The sequence below is a fragment of the Meles meles genome, chromosome 9 (genome assembly GCF_922984935.1).
Source record: "Meles meles chromosome 9, mMelMel3.1 paternal haplotype, whole genome shotgun sequence".
NCBI lineage: Eukaryota > Metazoa > Chordata > Mammalia > Carnivora > Mustelidae > Meles > Meles meles.
The window spans coordinates 35,726,692-35,747,995 of NC_060074.1; the positions used below are offsets into that span (position 1 = coordinate 35,726,692).

A 21,304-nucleotide genomic window follows, 5' to 3' on the forward strand; every position below is an offset into this window, starting at 1 on the left:
GGCAAGACCCTATAATTAGATTACATAGTAAACATTTAAAATTTTGGGTCAAAACCGTGTCATCCTCTGTACACTACTATTATCATTTTGAGAAACAGCTTCAGGCTTACTGCTGGGGTCAGGCAACAAATGAATGCTTGATCATAGACCACCAGATTATCATAAGACCTTAGCAGCTCATTATGAAGAGGTGTCATCTGACCCTCAAACCATAAAGTTGGGCAGCACAACAATACATCATTGTCACACGGTAGTGGTATGTACAAGATTGAGCTCAACTGAGCAATTTGCCCATATGCCCACAGGCCATATTCATACTGCATCCACTCCACCCTCTCAACCTTCCCTCATAACAATATGGAGATTTCCCTATGACCAGCGGGCTAAAAAAACAATGGCCTCTTTTAGAGCTGGGGGCCTTTATACAGGTCTACTTTGGAGTGGCCTGGAGAATAGTGATAAAGGAAAATCTTCCAGTAGACAAAGCTTTGAGCTACGTACCTGGTTGTTTGCTTTGCCTGGAACAAGAAAGAAATGACCAGCGGTATGAATCTATACTACTTAATGGACAGTGAATAATGATTAGATGAAAGGTGGAGAACTTGAAAGGGATATAATTGTAATATTGGTTCTGTTAATGGACATGCATGGATTGTGAAGATAATTGTTCTTCATGTGAACACTTCAAAGAGTAAACTCTAACAAGAGGATTTTTAAAAAATTATTTTTCTTTTTTTTTATTTTCTCTTTTTTACATTTAAATTCAATTAGCCAAGATTTAGTACATCATTCGTTTTTGATATAATGTTCAAATATATATTCATTAGTTGAATATAATACCCAGTGCTCATCATATCACATACTCTCTTTAATTCCCATCACCCAGTTACCCCATACCCGTCCCGCACCTCCCTTTCTGCAACCCTCAGTTTATTTCCTGGAGTCAAGTCTCATATAGTTTGTCTCACTCTCTGATTTCTTCCCTTTCAGTTTTCCCTCCCTTCCCCTGTTGTCCTGTGCACTATTCCTTATGTTCCAAATATGAGTGAAACCATATGATAATTGTGTTTCTCTGATTGACTCATTTCACTTAACATACTACCTCCCAGTTCCATCCATGTCATTATAAATGGTAGATATTAAAACTATGGAACATTTCATGAACTTCTGTGTCATCCTTGCACAGTGGCCATGGTAATCTTTTCTGTACCATTCCAGTGTTAGTATTTGTGCTGCTGAAGTGAGCACAAATAGGAGGATTTTAATGATCATTTGAAAAATATGACCCATTCTATGGAGATAAGTCAGTCAGATTGCCCAAGGACACTGCTGTCCTTGTCCAATAAATCCATGAAAAAAAATGGCTGTGATTTTAGGGATAAACTTTACACATGGGCTCAAATACATAAACTACTATCACCTGTGCAATTTTGGGTAAAACACTGCTGAATGCCCAAACTCTCAGTAGTAGAACCAATGCTGAATCCTGTATTGTACCCTTTCCCCCAGTTCCCTGGGGATATCATTCAGCAAACTGGTACAAGTTGATTGCATTGGACCATTTTCCATTGGAAGGAGCAGTACTATTCTCACTAGAATAGACACTTACTCTGATAATGGATTGTCTTTTTTGCCCATAAGACTTTTGCCAAAAACCTTCATTCAAAGATTTATAGAAAACCTTACTCAGCATCATGATATTCCACACAGCTTTGTTCTGATCAGGAACATAATTTCTTACCATCTCTCTCATCATCCTGAAGCAGCTTTACTAATAGCAAGGTTGAATGGTTTTTTAAAGACTCAATTAGGGCTTCAACTTGTGAGAACATCTGAAATCGGGTCCTCCAGGATGCAGTGTATATTGTAGATCAGCAACGTCTACGTAGCACTGCTTTTTCTAGTGAAAATTCATGGGTCTAAGAATCAATGCATGGAAAGGGAGACTCTTCTCACCATTAGCTTTTGTATTCCTCTAGCAATTTTTTTTTTTTTTTTGCTTCTGTCAATAAAATCGTGGATTCTGCTGGTCTCTAGACTATATAGTGCAGTTCCCTATCTGTGTAGTCCAATATGTAAACATGAGCCACATTGAAATCTTGAAATATGGCTATTGCAACTCCAGTGATAAATTTTAAAAGGTACTTAATATAAAGTAATTTGTTTTTTAAATTTTAAGATAATTTAAATTTAATATAAACATTCTCATATGACTAGTAACTATAATGGAGGACTAATGTATATCACAAGGTCCAGAGCTCCCAAAAGATGTATACTTACACCAGGGGGCATAGGGATGGTTCCATTAAACTGAAAGTTAAGACTGATGGCTGGGTATTTTAAACTTCCATGACAGTGATTCAGTAGTTGCTCTACTATCTGGTGTAGTTGATACTGATTAGCAGAAGGAAATTGTATTATTGCTAAAATAGTGGAGGTCTGGAATGCAGAATATCCTCTGAGTACCTCGTAACACACGTATGTCTTGCTATTAAAATCCGTGGATAATATAGATGTTTTAACAATAGTTGTTTTTCCAATCGATGAGCAAAGAATGTTTTTACATTTCTTTGCATCATCTTCAATTTCTTTCATAGTTTTCAGAGAACAGATTTTGACCTCTTTGGTTAGGTTTATTCTTTGGTATCTTACGGGTTTTGGTGGAGTGTAAATGGGATTAATTCCTTGATTTCTCTCTCTGCTGCTTCAACATTGGTATACAGAAATACAACAGATTTCTGTACATTGATTTTTTATCCTGTGATACAATTTTTTGTAGAGTCTTCTTTTTTTTTTTTTTTTTGAAAGAGAGAGCACGAGTGGGATGGGGGTAAGTGCAGAGGGAGAGGGAGAGAGACAATGTCAAGCAAGCTCTGCACTCAGTGTGGAGCCTGGTGCAGGGATTCATCTCACAACCCTGAGGTCATAACCTGAACTGAAATCAAAAGTCAGATGCTTAACCCACTGAGCCACTGAGGCACCCCATTTTGGGTTTTTTGCATAGAGTATCGTGTCATCTGTAAATAGTGGAAGTTTGACTTTTTCCTTGCCAATTTGAATGCCTTTTATTTCTTTGTATTATCTGATTGCTGTGGTTAGGATTCTGGTACTATGTTAAGTAATAGTGTTGAGTGCGGACATCTCTGTCTTATTCCTGATCACAGATGAAAAGCTCTTTTTCCCCATTGAGGATGATATTAGCTTCTTCACTTCACATCAAAGAAAACAATCAACAAAACTAAAAGACAACCTACGGAATGGGAGAAGGTATTTGTAAGTAGCATATATGATAGAGGTTAGTTTCCAAAATTCATAAAGAACTTATCAAATTCAATACACCAAAAACAAATAATCCAGTTAAGAAATGGACAGAAGACATGAATAGACATTTTTCCAAAGAGGACACACAACCAACAGGTACATGAAAATATATTCAACGTCATTCATCATCAGGGAAATACAAATCAAAACTACAATGAGAAAATTAACAACATAGGAAACAACAGATATTGACAAGGATGCGAAAGAAGGGGAATCATCTCACATTCTTGGTGAGAGTGTAAACTGGTGCAGTTGCTCCTGGAGAAGAGTATAAAGGTTATTCAAAAAGATAAAAATAGAACTACCCTGGGGTGCCTGGGTGGCTCAGTGGGTTAAGGCCTCTGCCTTCAGATCGGGTCATGATCCCGGGGTCCTGGGATCGAGCCCCGCATCGGGCTCTCTGCTCCGCAGGGAGCCTGCTTCCTCCTCTGTCTCTGCCTGCCTCTCTGCCTAGATGTGATTTCTCTCTGTCAAATAAATAAAATATTTAAAAAAAAAATAGAACTACCCTACAATCCAGCAATTGGGCTACTAGATATTTACCCAAAGGATAAAGATATACTAATTTGAAGGGATATATCCACCCTGATGTTTACAGCAGCATTATCAACAATAGCCAAATTATGGAAGCAACCCAAATATCCAGTGCCTGAAGAACAGATAAAGAAGATGTGGTACACACACACACACACACACACACACACACAGAGGAGTATTACTCAGACATAAAATAAGAATGAAATCTTGCCAGTTGCAATAACATGGCTAAAGCTAGTAAGTATTATGCTGAATTAGTCAGAGAAAGACAAATACCGTATGATTTCACTCATATGTGGACTCTAAGATACAAAATAAACATAGATGGGTGAAAAAGAGAGAGAAAAACTAAGAAAGAAAAGAAAACTACAGAGAACAAACTAATAGTTACCAGAGAGGAGCGAGCTGGGGGAGGGGTGAAATAAGTGATGGGTATAAAACAGCGCACTTGTGATGAGCACCGGGTGATGTATGGAAGTAATGAATCACTGAATTGTACACCTGAAACTAAATTTATATTGTATATTACTAATTGGAATTTAAATAAACGACCTGGGAAAGAAACAAAAATCAGTGGAAAATTATAACCCAATATAGGGAAGACAAAAAATAGCCCAGATCCTTTAGGAGTAAAAGTTTAAGTTACCACACCAACTAGGGAACCATAACCAGCTGAGTACTTGCTAAAGGTAAAAATAAGTATGAAGCTGAAAGATATGAGCTGCAATGATGTGACTAGTTGTGAAAATGAAGTCTATGCAAGTTATGAATATCCCTTCTTTATTTTGATATGACTCTATTTGTATAAATATTAATCAACTTTTTTTTTTCTCTACCACTTCTCAACCACCCCCCCATAAGATATATCCATGGACTTTGAACTTATAGCTCATGATTTAAACTCAGAATTTCAAAAAAACATGTAATTTAACTAGGAGAGTAAATAACACAACCTAAAAAATAAAGGATTTTATGTTATGTTATGAGGGTTTTGAAGGGGCAGGGGGTGGGAAGTTGGGGGAATCAGGTGGTGGGTATTGGGGAGGGCACGTATTGCATGGAGCACTGGGTGTTGTGCAAAAACAATGAATACTGTTACGCTGAAAAGAAAAAAAAAGCAAGGATAGTTTAAAAAAGAAGTTAAGTATAGTTAGAAAAGATATTTATGCATATCAAGATGACAAGGGTGGCTTTGTCCTTTATTGACTCGACTAAGCTGAAACTAGGTTTTATAGAAGTTCTTTGCTCATAGGATTCTGTTAACATTGTCAGAAAAACATTACAAGTGATATTCAAAAGGCAAGAGTAAATCAGGAGCCATTTTCCTTTTGCTCTGAGGGTTACTGTAGGAAGTCAGGCATGGTGGCAGTTGTTACATGTTGTCACTGATCTCCAGCTCACTTCCATGGCAAATATGTGTACACTTCCATGGCAAACAATGCCAGCTATTCCCGTAGATGATCCCCATCATCAATATTGGAGATGGTAAGTGACAAAAAGCACTTTTGTCTTTTCCAAACAAGTCAGAGGTTTTCTCTAGTGTTTTAACCTTTCCTCAAGGGTTCTGGTTCTTCCTTGAGTTCCAGGTTGTTACTGTTCTCTTCTGAATTCAACTTTTTTTTTTTTTTTTCCCCAGCTGCTGATCTGGCTGACTTTGAGTGATTTGGAGCTCAACACTAGACATAATGACAGCATCCTTGATAGACTGCTTCTCCGGCTTCATCTAATGAGTAAAGTAAAACTACCACAATAAATTTTGTACTCTATATCACTCATAATAATTTGGTTTCTTTGACAAAGTATCAACTAATAGAAAATTATATATCAGTATCTATTAAAGCTGAACATATACATGCCTTGTGAATCAGCAAGTCTAGTCCTAAATGTCCACCACAGAAATAAGTACCTAAGTACACAAATATACATGAAGAAAAGTGTCCATAGTTTTTATTCATCAGAGTCAAAACCTGGAAATAATCAAATGTCTATCAAGAGTAGAAGGGATAAACCCATCATGGTATAGTCATACATTAGAATGACATACATCAATGAAAAGGAGCAAACTTCTGCTTCATACAACAACATTGTTGAATCTTAAGATATATCATTGAGGGGGCATCTGGTTGGCTCAGTGGGTTAAAGCCTCGGCTTTTGGCTCAGGTCATGATCCAGGGGTCCTGGGATAGAGCCCCGCATCAGGCTCTCTGCTCAGTGGGGAGCCTGCTTCCTCCTCTCTATCTCTACCTGCCTCTCTGCCTACTTGTGATCTCTGTCTGTCAAATAAATAAATAAAAACTTAAAAAAAAAGATATATCATTGAGAAAAAAAACAACATAAAAGAATGTATATTCACAAGAAATTTCCTAATCGAATGTGACGGAACTCAAGAAAGTGGCTGCTGTTGGAAGGAGGTATTAACTGGAGTTGGTACAAGGGCATTTTCTGGTTACTGGTAATGTTATATTTGTTGTTCACATTATAAAAATTTATTAAATTATAAATCTTAAGATTTGTGCACTCTATTACTTCCATGTTATACTTGAACAAAATGATAAAAATATAATATCACAAATGATACTAAAACTACCCAAAAGAAAAACATGAACGACCCCAAATTTCCAAAACAATATTGAGGGAAAAAAATCTTGAGGTATTGCATTTCCCAACCTCAAGCTATAATCCAAAGCTATAGTAATCAAAGCACTGTGCTGCTGGCATAAAAACAGAACAGACATATAGAGCTATAGAACAGAATAGGAAGCCCAGCAATAAACAGGCTTATGTGGTCTATTAACTCTATGACAAAAGAGTCAGGAATATGCAATGGAGGAAGGATAATCTCTTAAATAAACGGTGTTGGGAAACCTGGATAGCACATGTAAAATATAAATTCAACTGGACCCCTATCTTACACCATTAATAAAAATCAACTCAAAATGTATTAGACTTGAATTAAAAGACAGAAACCATATATTTCTAAAAGAAAAGATAAAGGATAAGCTCCTTGATATCAGTCTTTGTGATGATATTTGTATCTGACATCAAAAAGCAAAGACAACAAAGCTAAAATCAACAATTGGGACTATGTCAATTTAAATAGCTTCTGCAAAACAATGGAGGCCATCAATAAAATGAAAAGGCATCCTATGGGGTGGGAGAAAATATTTGCAAATCATATATCTGATAAAGGGTTAATGTAAAAAAATGTCAAGAACTCACAACTCAATAACAAAACAACCAAAACCAAAACCAAATGACCCAGTTAAAATATGGGCAGAGGAACTGAATAGACATTTTGCCAAAGAAGACATGCAAATGCTCAACAGGCCCATGAAGATTTGCTCAACATTACTAATCATTAGCTACATCAAATCAAAACCACAATGAAACAGCACTTCACACTTGTTAGAATGGCAATTATCAAAAAGGCAAGAGATTCCAAGTGTTGGTAATAATGTAGAGAAAAGGAAGCAATTGTGTCCAGTTAGTGGGAATGTAAATTGTTGCAGCCACTATTGAAAAAATAGTATGGAGGGTCCTTAAAAATTAAAAAAATATATAGCTATCATATGACCACACAATCCCACTTCTGGTTATATATCCAAAGGAAATGAAAAGAAGATATTGAGGGGATATCCACATTTGCATGTTCACTGTAGCATTATTTGCTATAGCCAATGCATGGAAGCACTTTAGGTGCCCATCAATGGATGAATGGATAAAGATGTGATATAAATATATGTGTATGTATACATATATATAGATAGATATGAGTATATAGATATAGTTAGATATACATATATACATACATATATAGTATTTTATTATATATATAGTATTACATATCAAGATATAGATATAGATAGTAGATTCACACACACCCATGCACACACCCCCACACACACACACTAGAGTATCCAGCCATGATCCAGCCATGAGAAAGAAGGAAATCGTGCCATTCGTGATAACATGGATGGATGGATATCTGGATGGATATCGAGGATGTTACACTAAGTGAAATAAGCCAGACAGAAAAAGACAAAATACTACATGCATAACTTATAATTGGCAACTTAAAAAAAAAGTCAATCTTATAGAAACAGAGAATAGAAAAGCGGTTGTCAGGGACAGGGGAAGAGGGTAAGGGAAATAAAGAGAGGTTGATAAAAAGATAAAGATAAACTTTCAGGAGTAAGCAGACTAAGGTCTGAGAATCCAATGTATAACACAATGACTATAGTTTTGTTTTCAATTTAAAGATTTTATTTATTTATTTGAGAGAGACAGAGCTAGTGACAGAGAGAACAAGAGAGAGCACAAGCAGGGGGAGAGGCAGAGGGAAAGAGAGAAGCAGGCTCCCCATTGAACAGGGAGCCCAATGTGGTGCTCAGTCCCAGGACCCCAGGAACATGACCTGAGCCTAAGGCAGATGCTTAACTGACAGAGCTACCCAGGCATCCCAAGTGGTGGCTATAGTTGATAACACTGTTGTATAATCGGAATTTGTTTAGAAAGGAAAATTTAAATATTAAAAAAAACCTATCTTGTGGTCTGTGAAGACTGAATGACATAATTTATGCTTAACATAAGAGCTTAATAAATATTATGTAGCATGATTTTATTAATGCAAAACCAGTAAATGGAATTGAAATATTGCCTACATCCAGGTAGCCAATATAATGTTTGGGAAGAAAGATCATTTTACAACAGGTGAAAAGTCAGATCTAAATCCAAAACATTAGAGCACAAGATTCTTTGTTTATATAATATCACAACCTCACATTTTAATTTAAAAGGGTATTTTACAACAAACATAGGGACAGAACAACTGGAAATTTATTCAGGAGAGTGTCTCTCTGCCTGACCTCCCCATCTCCATTGTTCTCAGACATAGTTCTCTGTATTTCCCACAGAATTCCTCAAAAAAAAAAATTCTTTTGCTTACTATTTATTGCTTCATTTGTTTTATTAATATGTATGCTCCATGAGGATAGTTATCTTCTCTGTTTTCTTTATCTTTCCTCAGTACTAAGGACAATGACTGGCACACAGTAGGTTCTTCATAAATATTTATTAAGTAAAGCAGAACAGAGAGTATGAATGTCCATGAATTGGGCATAAATAATTAGCAACTAGAACATGTGAGTCAGCCATCTCCACACATGTGACATTAATGGCTGACCTCTACCCTAGTTCCTTTCTTGTAGAAAGCCATTCTGCCATAGTTAAATTTTTGCTCTGTGGAGTTGTAAAGATGATTGCTTCAAGGTCGTCAATTTTTGAATACTTGACATTTCTGATCCAATTGCCCTTGCACTTCTGTTAATGAAATGACAACACCACAAATCCTTTCCAAAATGAAGTGGAAAATGAAGGTGAATAAATAAATAACTAATGAAGGGAGTACAGTCCAACTAATTATAATCACAATATCAGAAAATTCATGTTAATAAGAAGTGTGTGTCATTTTACCTTGCATTTATTCATCATCTGGAAAATGGTGACAGGAAATCCTTGTGTCATCAAAAAAAATCTCTCTAATAATCAGTGAGACATAACCATTATAAATAATTTAAATTATATCAAGTAAAAACAAAGATTTAACTGAGTTTTGCCAACTAGGCTTGAGGCACTTAGACATCCCTGCACCAGATGGGAACTGTCAAAGCCCATAAACATTCCAAATTGTAAGACATGACTTTTAGACTTTTAGATGACAGAAACCAGAAGAATTCATGCAAATGAATGAGCCCAACACACCTTATTTAAAGACAGTCCTTGACAGTCAAAAGAGGTGACAGTGTTGAAGCTGCCATTGGAGATATCTCAGGTTTTAATTAGTCAAATGTCACCATTTCCTCAATGGAGTTTCTTCTATAGATAGCCCCTTTGAAAAACCATTAAAAAATAGTTTTTCCTCTATCGATCTTGGTGCTAACTCTATGCCCAATTATACTTTTTTCATTGCTCAAAACTTCACTTCAGTGATATTTAATGATAGAATAAGTAGACTAAAAGGAAATCTCCATAATGGATCTGGCCAACTTAATTTTAAGCAAATCTATGGGATGGGTTTTGACTGATATATGCTTGTAGCTATAAGAAACTTGCAGGTTATAATGGTGATGCCTTTGGATTTTTTTTAACAGATGGAACAAAAATACATTTGAAATTAGCAACTCAGGTTGTATGACAATGTATTTGCATAACAAGCATACTGCTTGTACTTAGTTTGTACATCTATTTATTATTACTGTTGATGGATTCTGATAGAGCTTTAGAAGTGACAACTCAACTACTACCAAATGTTACACATGTGACTTCTGCTGAAGTGTGGACCATAAAATAACTGACATATATATGGCATTTTGTCATTTCAAAAAATGCTTTCATATGCATGACCTAATTTTTTCCTGTAGTTCAACTAGTGACAAGGATATTTTTATTGGCCCCATTTACAGCTGAAGAAACTAAGGGTCAGGGAGGTTGAGTAACTCATTAAAGATCACATTCACAGCAAATACAGGACCCAAGCAACAGAAGCTTTTGGTTCCACATCTCTTGGTGTTTTCTACCTACCATTTTAATTAAGGGAAGTATCAAATTCTTCTTGTGAAAATATAATAATGTTCAAAAAGAAACTGTGTGATATTCATCATTATATATTCAATCTATACCTTTTGTATGTGAGAACCTGGTGATGCAATGGGGAATAAGAGACTCAGCTTCTTTCTATACCCTACCAAGGTGAACAGGTGATTGTACTGTTGTCACTGTGAAAACCACTATGATGTTGTTAGTTCCCATATGGAATGGGATATCTTAGCCAAGCTTTTGAAGTTGAGTAGGAGTTGGTTAGAAGAGGCTGTATGTTCTAAGCATAGGGAACAGCATGTACAAAGGCATAAGAAACAAGATAGTGTGATGCAATCTAGGAACTGAAATAAATCCAGTTTAATCTGAGCATATTGAGGGACAGGACAATCGTGACAAATAGAACAAGTTGGACAAGCAAGGGCCAGATCACAGAAGACCTTATGTATCATTTTTTTCAGGTATGATTTTGTTTGAACAATGGAGAGCCTTTTTAAGAAGTTTAAGCATTTAGTGTGCGTTGACAACACATCTGAAAGTTAAATGTAGTCCTAAATATAAGAGAGGATCTATTTTTGGAGCATGTTGGATCTTCTTTGGAAACCTGCCAATAGGTAAAATTGCTAATGATCAGATTGATCTTAGAAGGAATAACATATACATTTCATTTGGGTGGTAACGTACAGACATAATTGACCCAAAGGAGAATTGAAAATACAACAAACACATTGTTTTTTTTTTTTCCATTTTATTTATTTTTTCAGCGTAACAGTATTCATTGTTTTTGCACAACACCCAGTGCTCCATGCAAAACGTGGCCTGCCCATTACACACCACCTGTTCCCCCAACCTCCCACCCCTGACCCTTCAAAACCCTCAGGTTGTTTTTCAGAGTCCCTAGTCTCTTATGCTTCGCCTCCCCTTCCAAATTTTTTTTTTTTTAATAAACATATAATGTATTTTTATCCCCAGGGGTACAGGTCTGTGAATCGCCAGGTTTACACACTTCACAGCACTCACAATAGCACATACCCTCCCCAATGTCCATAGCCCCCCCCCCTCCCAATCCCACCTCCCCCCAGCAACCCCCAGTTTGTTTTGTGAGATTAAGAGTCATTTATGGTTTGTCTCCCTCCCAATCCCATCTTGTTTCATTTATTCTTCTCCTATCCCCCTAACCCCCCATGTTGCTTCTCCATGTCCTCATATCAGGGAGATCATATGATAGTTGTCTTTCTCACATTGACTTATTTCACTAAGCATGATATGCTCTAGTTCCATCCACGTCGTCGCAAATGGCAAGATTTCAGTTCTTTTGATGGCTGCATAGTATTCCATTGTGTATATATACCACTTCTTCTTTATCCATTCATCTGTTGATGGACATCTAGGTTCTTTCCATAGTTTGGCTATTGTAGACATTGCTGCTATAAACATTCGGGTACACGTGCCCCTTCGGATCACTATGTTTGTATATTTAGGGTAAATACCCAGTAGGGCAATTGCTGGGTCATAGGGTAGTTCTATTTTCAACATTTTGAGGAACCTCCATGCTGTTTTCCAGAGTGGTTGCACCAGCTTGCATTCCCACCAACAGTGGAGGAGGGTTCCCCTTTCTCCACATCCTCGCCAGCATCTGTCATTTCCTGACTTGTTAATTTTAGCCATTCTGACTGGTGTGAGGTGATATCTCATTGTGGTTTTGATTTGTATTTCCCTGATGCCGAGTGATGTGGAGCATTTTTTCATGTGTCTGTTGGCCATCTGGATGTCTTCTTTGCAGAAATGTCTGTTCATGTCCTCTGCCCATTTCTTGATTGGATTGTTTGTTCTTTGGGTGTTGAGTTTGCTAAGTTCCTTATAGATTTTGGATACTAGCCCTTTGTCTGATATGTTGTTTGCAAATATCTTCTCCCATTCTGTCAGTTGTCTTTTGGTTTTGTTAACTGTTTCCTTTGCTTGCAAAAGCTTTTGATCTTGATGAAATCCCAATAGTTCATTTTTGCCCTTGCTTCCCTTGCCTTTGCTGTTGTTCCTAGGAAGATGTTGCTACGGCTGAGGTCGAAGAGGTTGCTGCCTGCATTCTCCTCAAGGATTTTGATGGATTCCTTTCTCACATTGAGGTCCTTCATCCATTTGGAGTCTATTTTCGTGTGTGGTGTAAGGAAGTGGTCCAATTTCATTTTTCTGCATGTGGCTGTCCAATTTTCCCAGCACCATTTATTGAAGAGGCTGTCTTTTTTCCATTGGACATTCTTTCCTGCTTTGTTGAAGATTAGTTGACCATAGAGTTGAGGGTCGATTTCTGGGCTCTCTATTCTGTTCCACTGATCTATGTGTCTGTTTTTGTGCCAGTACCATGCTGTCTTGATGATGACAGCTTTGTAATAGAGCTTGAAGTCCGGAATTGTGATGCCACCAACTTTGGCTTTCTTTTTCAATGTTCCTTTGGCTATTCGAGGTCTTTTCTGGTTCCATATAAATTTTAGGATTATTTGTTCCATTTCTTTGAAAAAAATGGATGGTATTTTGATAGGGATTGCATTAAATGTGTAGATTGCTTTAGGTAGCATAGACATTTTCACAATATTTATTCTTCCAATCCAGGAGCATGGAACATTTTTCCATTTTTTTGTGTCTTCCTCAATTTCTTTAATGAGTACTTTATAATTTTCTGTGTATAGATTCTTAGCCTCTTTGGTTAGGTTTATTCCTAGGTATCTTATAGTTTTGGGTACAATCGTAAATGGGATTGACTCCTTAATTTCTCTTTCTTCTGTCTTGTTGTTGATGTACAGAAATCCAACTGATTTCTGTGCATTGATTTTATATCCTGACACTTTACTGAATTCCTGTACAAGTTCTAGCAGTTTTGGAGTGGAGTCTTTTGGGTTTTCCACATATAGTATCATATCATCTGCAAAGAGTGATAGTTTGACTTCTTCTTTACCAATTTGGATGCCTTTAATTTCTTTTTGTTGTCTGATTGCTGAGGCTAGGACTTCTAGTACTATGTTGAATAGCAGTGGTGACAATGGACATCCCTGCCGTGTTCCTGACCTTAGCGTAAAAGCTTTCAGTTTTTCTCCATTGAGGATGATATTTGCGGTGGGTTTTTCATAGATGGCTTTGATAATATTGAGGTATGTGCCCTCTATCCCTACACTTTGAAGAGTTTTGATCAGGAAGGGATGCTGTACTTTGTCAAATGCTTTTTCAGCATCTATTGAGAGTATCATATGGTTCTTGTCCTTTCTTTTATTAATGTGTTGTATCACATTGATTGATTTGCGGATGTTGAACCAACCCTGCAGCCCTGGAATAAATCCCACTTGATCGTGGTGAATAATCCTTTTAATGTACTGTTGAATCCTATTGGCTAGTATTTTGGCGAGAATTTTTGCGTCTGTGTTCATCAAGGATATTGGTCTGTAGTTCTCTTTTTTGGTGGGATCCTTGTCTGGTTTTGGGATCAAGGTGATGCTGGCCTCATAGAATGAGTTTGGAAGTTTTCCTTCCATTTCTATTTTTTGGAACAGTTTCAGGAGAATAGGAATTAGTTCTTCTTTAAATGTTTGGTAGAATTCCCCTGGGAAGCCGTCTGACCCTGGGCTTTTGTTTGTTTGGAGATTTTTGATGACTGTTTCAATCTCCTTACTGGTTATGGGCCTGTTCAGGTTTTCTATTTCTTCCTGGTTCAGTTGTGGTAGTTTATATGTCTCTAGGAATGCATCCATTTCTTCCAGATTGTCAAATTTGTTGGTGTAGAGTTGCTCATAGTATGTTCTTATAATTGTCTGTATTTCTTTGGTGTTAGTTGAGATCTCTCCTCTTTCATTCATGATTTTATTGATTTGGGTCCTTTCTCTTTTCTTTTTGATGAGTCTGGCCAGGGGTTTATCAATCTTATTGATTCTTTCAAAGAACCAGCTCCTAGTTTCATTGATTTTTTCTATTGTTTTTTTGGTTTCTATTTCATTGATTTCTGCTCTGATCTTTATGATTTCTCTTCTCCTGCTGGGTTTAGGGTGTCTTTCTAGTTCTTTCTCCAGCTCCTTTACGTGTAGGGTTAGGTTGTGTACTTGAGACCTTTCTTGTTTCTTGAGAAAGGCTTGTATCGATATATATTTTCCTCTCAGGACTGCCTTTGCTGTGTCCCACAGATTTTGAACTGTTGTGTTTTCATTATCATTTGTTTCCATGAATTTTTTCAATTCTTCTTTAATTTTCTGGTTGACCCATTCATTCTTTAGAAGGATGCTGTTTAGTCTCCATGTATTTGGGTTCTTTCCAGCTTTCCTCTTGTGATTGAGTTCTAGCTTCAGAGCATTGTGGTCTGAAAATATGCAGGGAATGATCCTAATCTTTTGATACTGGTTGAGACCTGATTTGTGACCCAGGATGTGATCTATTCTGGAGAAGGTTCCATGTGCACTAGAGAAGAATGTGTATTCTGTTGCCTTGGGATGAAATGTTCTGAATATATCTGTGATGTCCATCTGGTCCAGTGTGTCATTTAAGGCCTTTATTTCCTTGTTGATCTTTTGCTTGGATGATCTGTCCATTTCAGTGAGGGGAGTGTTCAAGTCCCCTACTATTATTATATTATTGTCGATGTGTTTCTTTGATTTTGTTATTAATTGGTTTATATAGTTGACTGCTCCCACATTAGGGGCATAGATATTTAAAATGGTTAGATCTCCTTGTTGGACAGACCCTTTGAGTAGGATATAGTGTCCTTCCTCATCTCTTATTATAGTCTTTGGCTTAAAGTCTAATTGATCTGATATAAGGATTGCCACCCCAGCTTTCTTCTGATGCCCATTAGCATGGTAAATTGTTTTCCACCCCCTCACTTTAAATCTGGAGGTGTCTTCGCGTCTAAAATGAGTTTCTTGTAGGCAACATACTGATGGGTTTTGTTTTTTTATCCATTCTGATACCCTGTGTCTTTTCATTGGGGCATTTAGCCCGTTAACATTCAGGGTAACTATTGAGAGATATGAATTTAGTGCCATTATTAGTCTGTAAGGTGACTGTTACTGTAAATTGTCTCTGTACCTTTCTGATCTACTACTTTTAGGCTCTCTCTTTGCTTAGAGGACCCCTTTCAATATTTCCTGGAGAGCTGGTTTGGTGTTTGCATATTCTTTCAGTTTTTGTTTGTCCTGGAAGCTTTTGATCTCTCCTTCTATTTTCAATGATAGCCTAGCTGGATAGAGTATTCTTGGCTGCATGTTTTTCTCATTGAGTGCTCTGAATATATCATGCCAGCTCTTCCTGGCCTGCCAGGTCTCTGTGGATAAGTCTGCTGCCAATCTAATATTTTTACCATTGTATGTTACAGACTTCTTTTCTCGGGCTGCTTTCAGGATTTTCTCTTTGTCACTAAGACTTGTAAATTTTACTATTAGGTGACGGGGTGTGGACCTATTCTTGTTGACTTTGAGAGGGGTTCTCTGCATCTCCTGGATTTTGATGCTTGTTCCCTTTGCCATATTAGGGGAATTTTCTCCAGTGATTCTCTCCAATAGACCTTCTGCTCCTCTCTCTGTTTCTTCTTCTTCTGGAATCCCAATTATTCTAATGTTGTTTCGTCTTATGGTGTCACTTATCTCTCGAATTCTCCCCTCATGGTCCAGTAGCTGTTTGTCCCTCTTTTGTTCGGCTTCTTTATTCTCTGTCATTTGGTCTTCTATATCACTAATTCTTTCTTCTGCCTCATTTATCCTAGCAGTGAGAACCTCCATTTTTGATTGCACCTCATTAATAGCTTTTTTGATTTCAACTTGGTTAGATTTTAGTTCTTTAATTTCTCCAGAAAGGGCTTTTATATCTCCATAGAGGGTTTCTCTAATATCTTTCATGCCTTCTCGAGCCCGGCTAGAATGTTCAGAATCGTCATTCTGAACTCTTGATCTGACATATTACCCATGTCTGTGTTGATTAGGTCCCTAGCCTTCGGTACTGTCTCTTGTTCTTTTGTTTGTGGTGATTTTTTCTGCCTTGTCATTTTGTCCAGATAAGAGGATATGAAGGAGCAAATAAAATACTAAAAGGGTGGCAAAGACCCCGGAAAAATGCGCTGTAACCAAATCAGAAGAGACCCCTAATTGTGGGGGGGAGAAAGGGGATAAAAACAGGTTCTGAAAAAAAAAAGAAAAAAATTAAAAAATAAAACAAAGAAAAAATATAAAAAAGAAAGAAAAAATATATATTTTAGATAAACTAGTCAAAAAACGTTAAAAAAGAAAAGGGTAAAAGTTTTAAAAAATTTAGCAGAAGAAGAAAAAAGAAAAAAGAAAAAAAATTGAAAAAAGAAAAAAAAATTGAAGTAGCCGCAAGACTAAAGAATCATGGGGAGAAAGCCATGAGTTCCGTGCTTTGCTTTCTCCTCCTCTGGAATTGCTCTGCTGTCTTAGGAATTGAACCTACTTTCCTTGATAGATGAACTTCGTCCTGGCTGGATATTTTGTTGATCTTCTGGGGGAGGGGCCTGTTGTAGTGATTCTCAAGTGTCTTTGCCCGAGGCGGGATTGCACCGCCCTTACCGGTGGCCGGACTAAGTAATTGGCTCGGGTTCGCTTTTGGGAGCTTCTGTTCCCTGAACACTTTCCGTAGAGTTCTGGAGGATGGGAATGAAAATGGCGGCCTCCCAGTCTCCGGCCCAGAGGAGCCGAGAGCCTGGGGCCCCACTCCTCAGTGCGCCCCCAGAGGACAGCACCCAATCACTCCCGTATCCCCAGCCTCTAGCCGCGCTCCGAGCTCACCCAGCCCGCGACCAGTTCAAGGTAACCCCGAGCTGAGAGTTCAGTCCTCGGCTCTGTCTCTGCAGTCGGCTTCTCCGTTCTAATACCTGCGAGCTCTCTGACACTCTGACACCCCCGATCCTTCTGTGACCCTGCGGGACCTGGGGCCACGCTGACCCCGCGTGGGCTTCACCCCGGTTTAGCCTCTGGAGCAATGTCCCTCAGTGGAACAGACTTTTAAAAGTCCTGATTTTGTGCTCCGTTCCTCCGCCGCTTGCCGGGAGCCGGCCCCTCCCCGCGCAGTCTATCTTCCCGTCGTTTTAGATTCACTTCTCCGCCAGTCTTACCTTTCAGAAAGTGGTTGATTTTCTGTTTCTAGAGTTGCTGTTCTTCTTCTCTTCGCTCTCCCATTGGATTTGTAGGTGTTTGCAATGTTTAGATAAGCTATCGAGCTGATCTCCTGCTACCTGATGTAGTCTCAGGTAGAGACTTCTCCGCCATCTTGACTCCTCCCCTCCACATTGTTTTTTTTATAATGTATTTGACTTCTTCCTACTTGGGATAGCTTTTTTGAACACTGTACTTGGTTCTATAGACTAAATAGGTTTGGGTTTCTTTTTAAATAACTTTAAATAATTTCATAAGTCTGGGCAATATCCTCTGGGCCACTTGAAGATGAGCTCTCTGCATGTTACACTGCAAGGTTCAGCATATGGTTCCTAACATTTGCATAAAAATCTTTAGAAAACATTTTCTGTGAAGTGTCTTTTATATTTGTCTTTCATCCACTATGCCTAAATTGTGTTTCTTTCATAACACAAAACATTATTTCCTTAGGAATAATTTCCATAAATGGTTCAAAGGCTGTGCATATTTGGAGATTTTTAGTTTGCCCAAATACTTTCCTTTGCATCAATTTTATACTTAGGTGGTGGCCAAGGATGAATGAAAGTACTTATTTTTCTAGTCTCACTATATAGTAAAGACGATTTTTGCTCATGCAAATTCAAGGCTTTGTATGAAAAATACCCATAATTGGTAACCCATTTCTTTTTCCCACAACTTTTTTTATTAAAATGCAATTAACATAGATTAGAAATCACCCTTTTCTGGTACGTTTAACAAGTTTTAACACGTAAATGTGGTCAAGTAACCACCACCACAATCAAGATAGTCAACAGTTTTGTCATTCTAAAAAATTCCTCCAGTCCTTCTTATAGTCAGTCCCTTTCCCTCTCTAGCAACCTAGAAACCACTGATCTGTTTTCTGTCCCTACAGTTTTTATTTTATCAGAAAGTCATATAAATGGAATAACATCATATGTTATAAACTTTTTTAGTCTAGATTCTTTCTCTTAGCATGACACGTGTGAGGTTTGTTATGAGTTGAAGTGAATTCCTACAAGTTTATATGCTGCGTTCCTTATCCCCCATGTCCCAGAATGTGACTTTGAAAATAGGGTTCTGTAGATATAATTAGTTAAGTCAAGATAGGTCATACTGGCATATGATATACTCCTAGTCCAGTATGACCAGTGTCATAGAGGAAATTTGAATACGGGTGGGCTTATATGGAGAATGCCACATGAAGATGAAGACAGATCAGTGTGATGCTTCTACAAGCCAAGGAACACTAAAGATTGCCCGCAAACTGAAAGAAGCTAGGAGAGAGCCATGAAACAGATTTGCCCTCAGAAGGAATGAACTCTATTGACCTCTTAATTTCAGGATTTCCTGTCTCCACAACTGTGAGAAAATGCATTTTTGTTGTTCAAGCCATCCAGTTTGTGGCCCTTTGTTACAACAGCCCTAGCAAACAAATACAAAGTTCTTCCATGTTACCATATCTAAACATAGTTCATCTCTTTTTATTGCTGAATTTTTTTCCATTGTATGATGTATCACAAATTGTTCATCCATTCACCAATTGAAGAGTATTTGGATTGCTTCTCATTTTCAATGATTACAGATGGAACTGCTATAGGTATTTGAATATGGATTTGAAAGTGAACATAATTTTTCATTTCATTTAAACAATAAAGAGTAGGATTGTTGAACCATATGCTAACTGTATGTTTAAGAATAGAAGAAATTGGCAAACTATTGACTAAAGAAGCTTCCCCATTCTACATTCCTACCAGCAGTATATGAACATTTTACTTGCTCTGTATCTTCACCAGAATTTGGCATTGTTGTTCTATTTTTAAAAAAATTATCATTATAGGTGTGGTTTAAAAACCATTGTGGTTTAAATTTGCTTTCCTGTAATAACAAAGTTGCACACCTTCCATGTGGTTATTTGTCATTTCTGTATTTCCTTTCATGAAAGGTTTGTTTAAACCTCATGTTCGTTTCTTTATTTGACTGGTTGCTTTCTTGTTGACTTTTGAAATTTCTTTATGTATTCTGAGTAGAAGTCCTTTTTAAGATATTTGACTTACAAATAATGTCTCCCAGTCTGTGCACATTTTCATTTTCTTAACAATCTCTCTCAAAGAACAGAAGTTATTAATTTAATATAATTCAATTTATCAAATTGTCTTTTATGGGTTGTGTTTTTGGTCTTGAGTCTAAGAAATCTTTGCCTAATTTAAGGTTACAAATATTTTCTCATGTACTTTCTTATAGAAGTTTTAAAATTTTTAGCTCTATATTTAGGTTTGTAATCTATTGGGAGTTACTTTTTTATATGGTTGGAAGTATGGATCAAAGTCTTTTTAGGTTCTTTGGTTTGAGTTTTGTTTTGTTGTTGTGTTTGTTTGTTTGTTTTTCTTTTTTGTCTTACGTATAGGTACCAACAGTTTTAACACAATTTCTTGATTTGTTAAATTTTAAAAATATTGATATCTATGTTCATGGTGAATATGGTTCTGCAGTTTTCTTTTAATGTCGTTATTTGGTTGTGAAGTTAGGGTCAGTGCTGACCTCATAAAATAAGTTGAGAAGTACCTCCTTCTCTTTAACTTTTGGAAAAAAATTTTGTTGAACTGGTATCATTTATACGTAACTGTTAAGAAGAATTCACCAACGTTTCCTTTGGGGGAGAGTTTGCAACTACAAATTCAGTTTATTTCATGGATGTAGGCTATTCATGTTATCTATATTTATCTATTCTTTCTATGTGTATTTCTTTTCTTGAGAAGCTCTAGTAGTTTGTGTCTTTCAAAGGATTTTTCATTTCACCTAAATTATAAATAAATTGACACAAATTTGTTTCTACTATTTTCTTATAATCCTTTCCCATTTTCCCTAAGTTCTGCAGTGATCTTCTTCCCTCTGTCATCTTGGATATTGGCAGTTTGTGTCATATCATTGTTTTCCTGATCAGTGTGACTACAGATTTATAAATTATATTGATTCTTTCATAAAACCAGTTTGATGTCATTGGTTTTCATTTATTTATTTATTTAGTAGTTAAAAGAGTGTATTTCTGTATTTATTTATTGAGTGTCAGTGTTGGGAGGGGCAGAGGAAGAGGAAGAGGAAGAAAGAGAATCCCAAGTAGACTCTCTGCTGACCGCAGAGTGCTATGCAGGGCTCCATCTCATCACCTGAGATCATGACCTGAACTGCAACCAAGAGTCAAATACCTAAGCAAAGGAGCCATGCAGGCAGCCCTCATTGGTTTTCTTTATTGCTATTCTTATGTATTTCCTTGGTTTCTTTTGCCAAATTTATTATTTCCTTTGTTCTCCTTACTTTGGGTTTAATTTACTCTTAATATTGTAGTTTTTAATGATGCTATAAATTTTCTGGGCTTTTTATTGCTATAAATTCCTCTCAAAAATGCTGTTACTGCACAACACAATTTTTAATACGTTATTTTCATTTTCATTCAGTTCACAATACTTCCGAATTTTCTGTTTTATTTACTCTTCAGCTGTAGGTTATTAGTTCCCAGCCTTCAGAGAATTTTTAATGATATCTTTCTATTATATATTAATTTAATTCCACTATGATCATATTTTGTGTTATTTGGATACTTTTAAATTTACTAAGACTTGGTTTATGGTTTTGAATATAGTCCACTTTGAAAATTTCTGTGTGTACTAGAAAAAACAGATATCCTACTATTGTTGAGTGAAGAGGTAACTAGGTGAAGC

At 36.9% G+C, this 21,304-nt stretch overlaps 1 non-coding gene across 1 annotated transcript; it reads right to left on the bottom strand.

Moving 5' to 3' along the window:
* Nucleotides 1-1,141: 1,141 nt before the first annotated feature.
* On the bottom strand, nucleotides 1,142-1,248 carry LOC123951243. The gene has a single exon (XR_006820393.1). It is a non-coding gene; the product is annotated as a U6 spliceosomal RNA (small nuclear RNA).
* Between the last annotated feature and the right edge of the window lie 20,056 nt (nucleotides 1,249-21,304).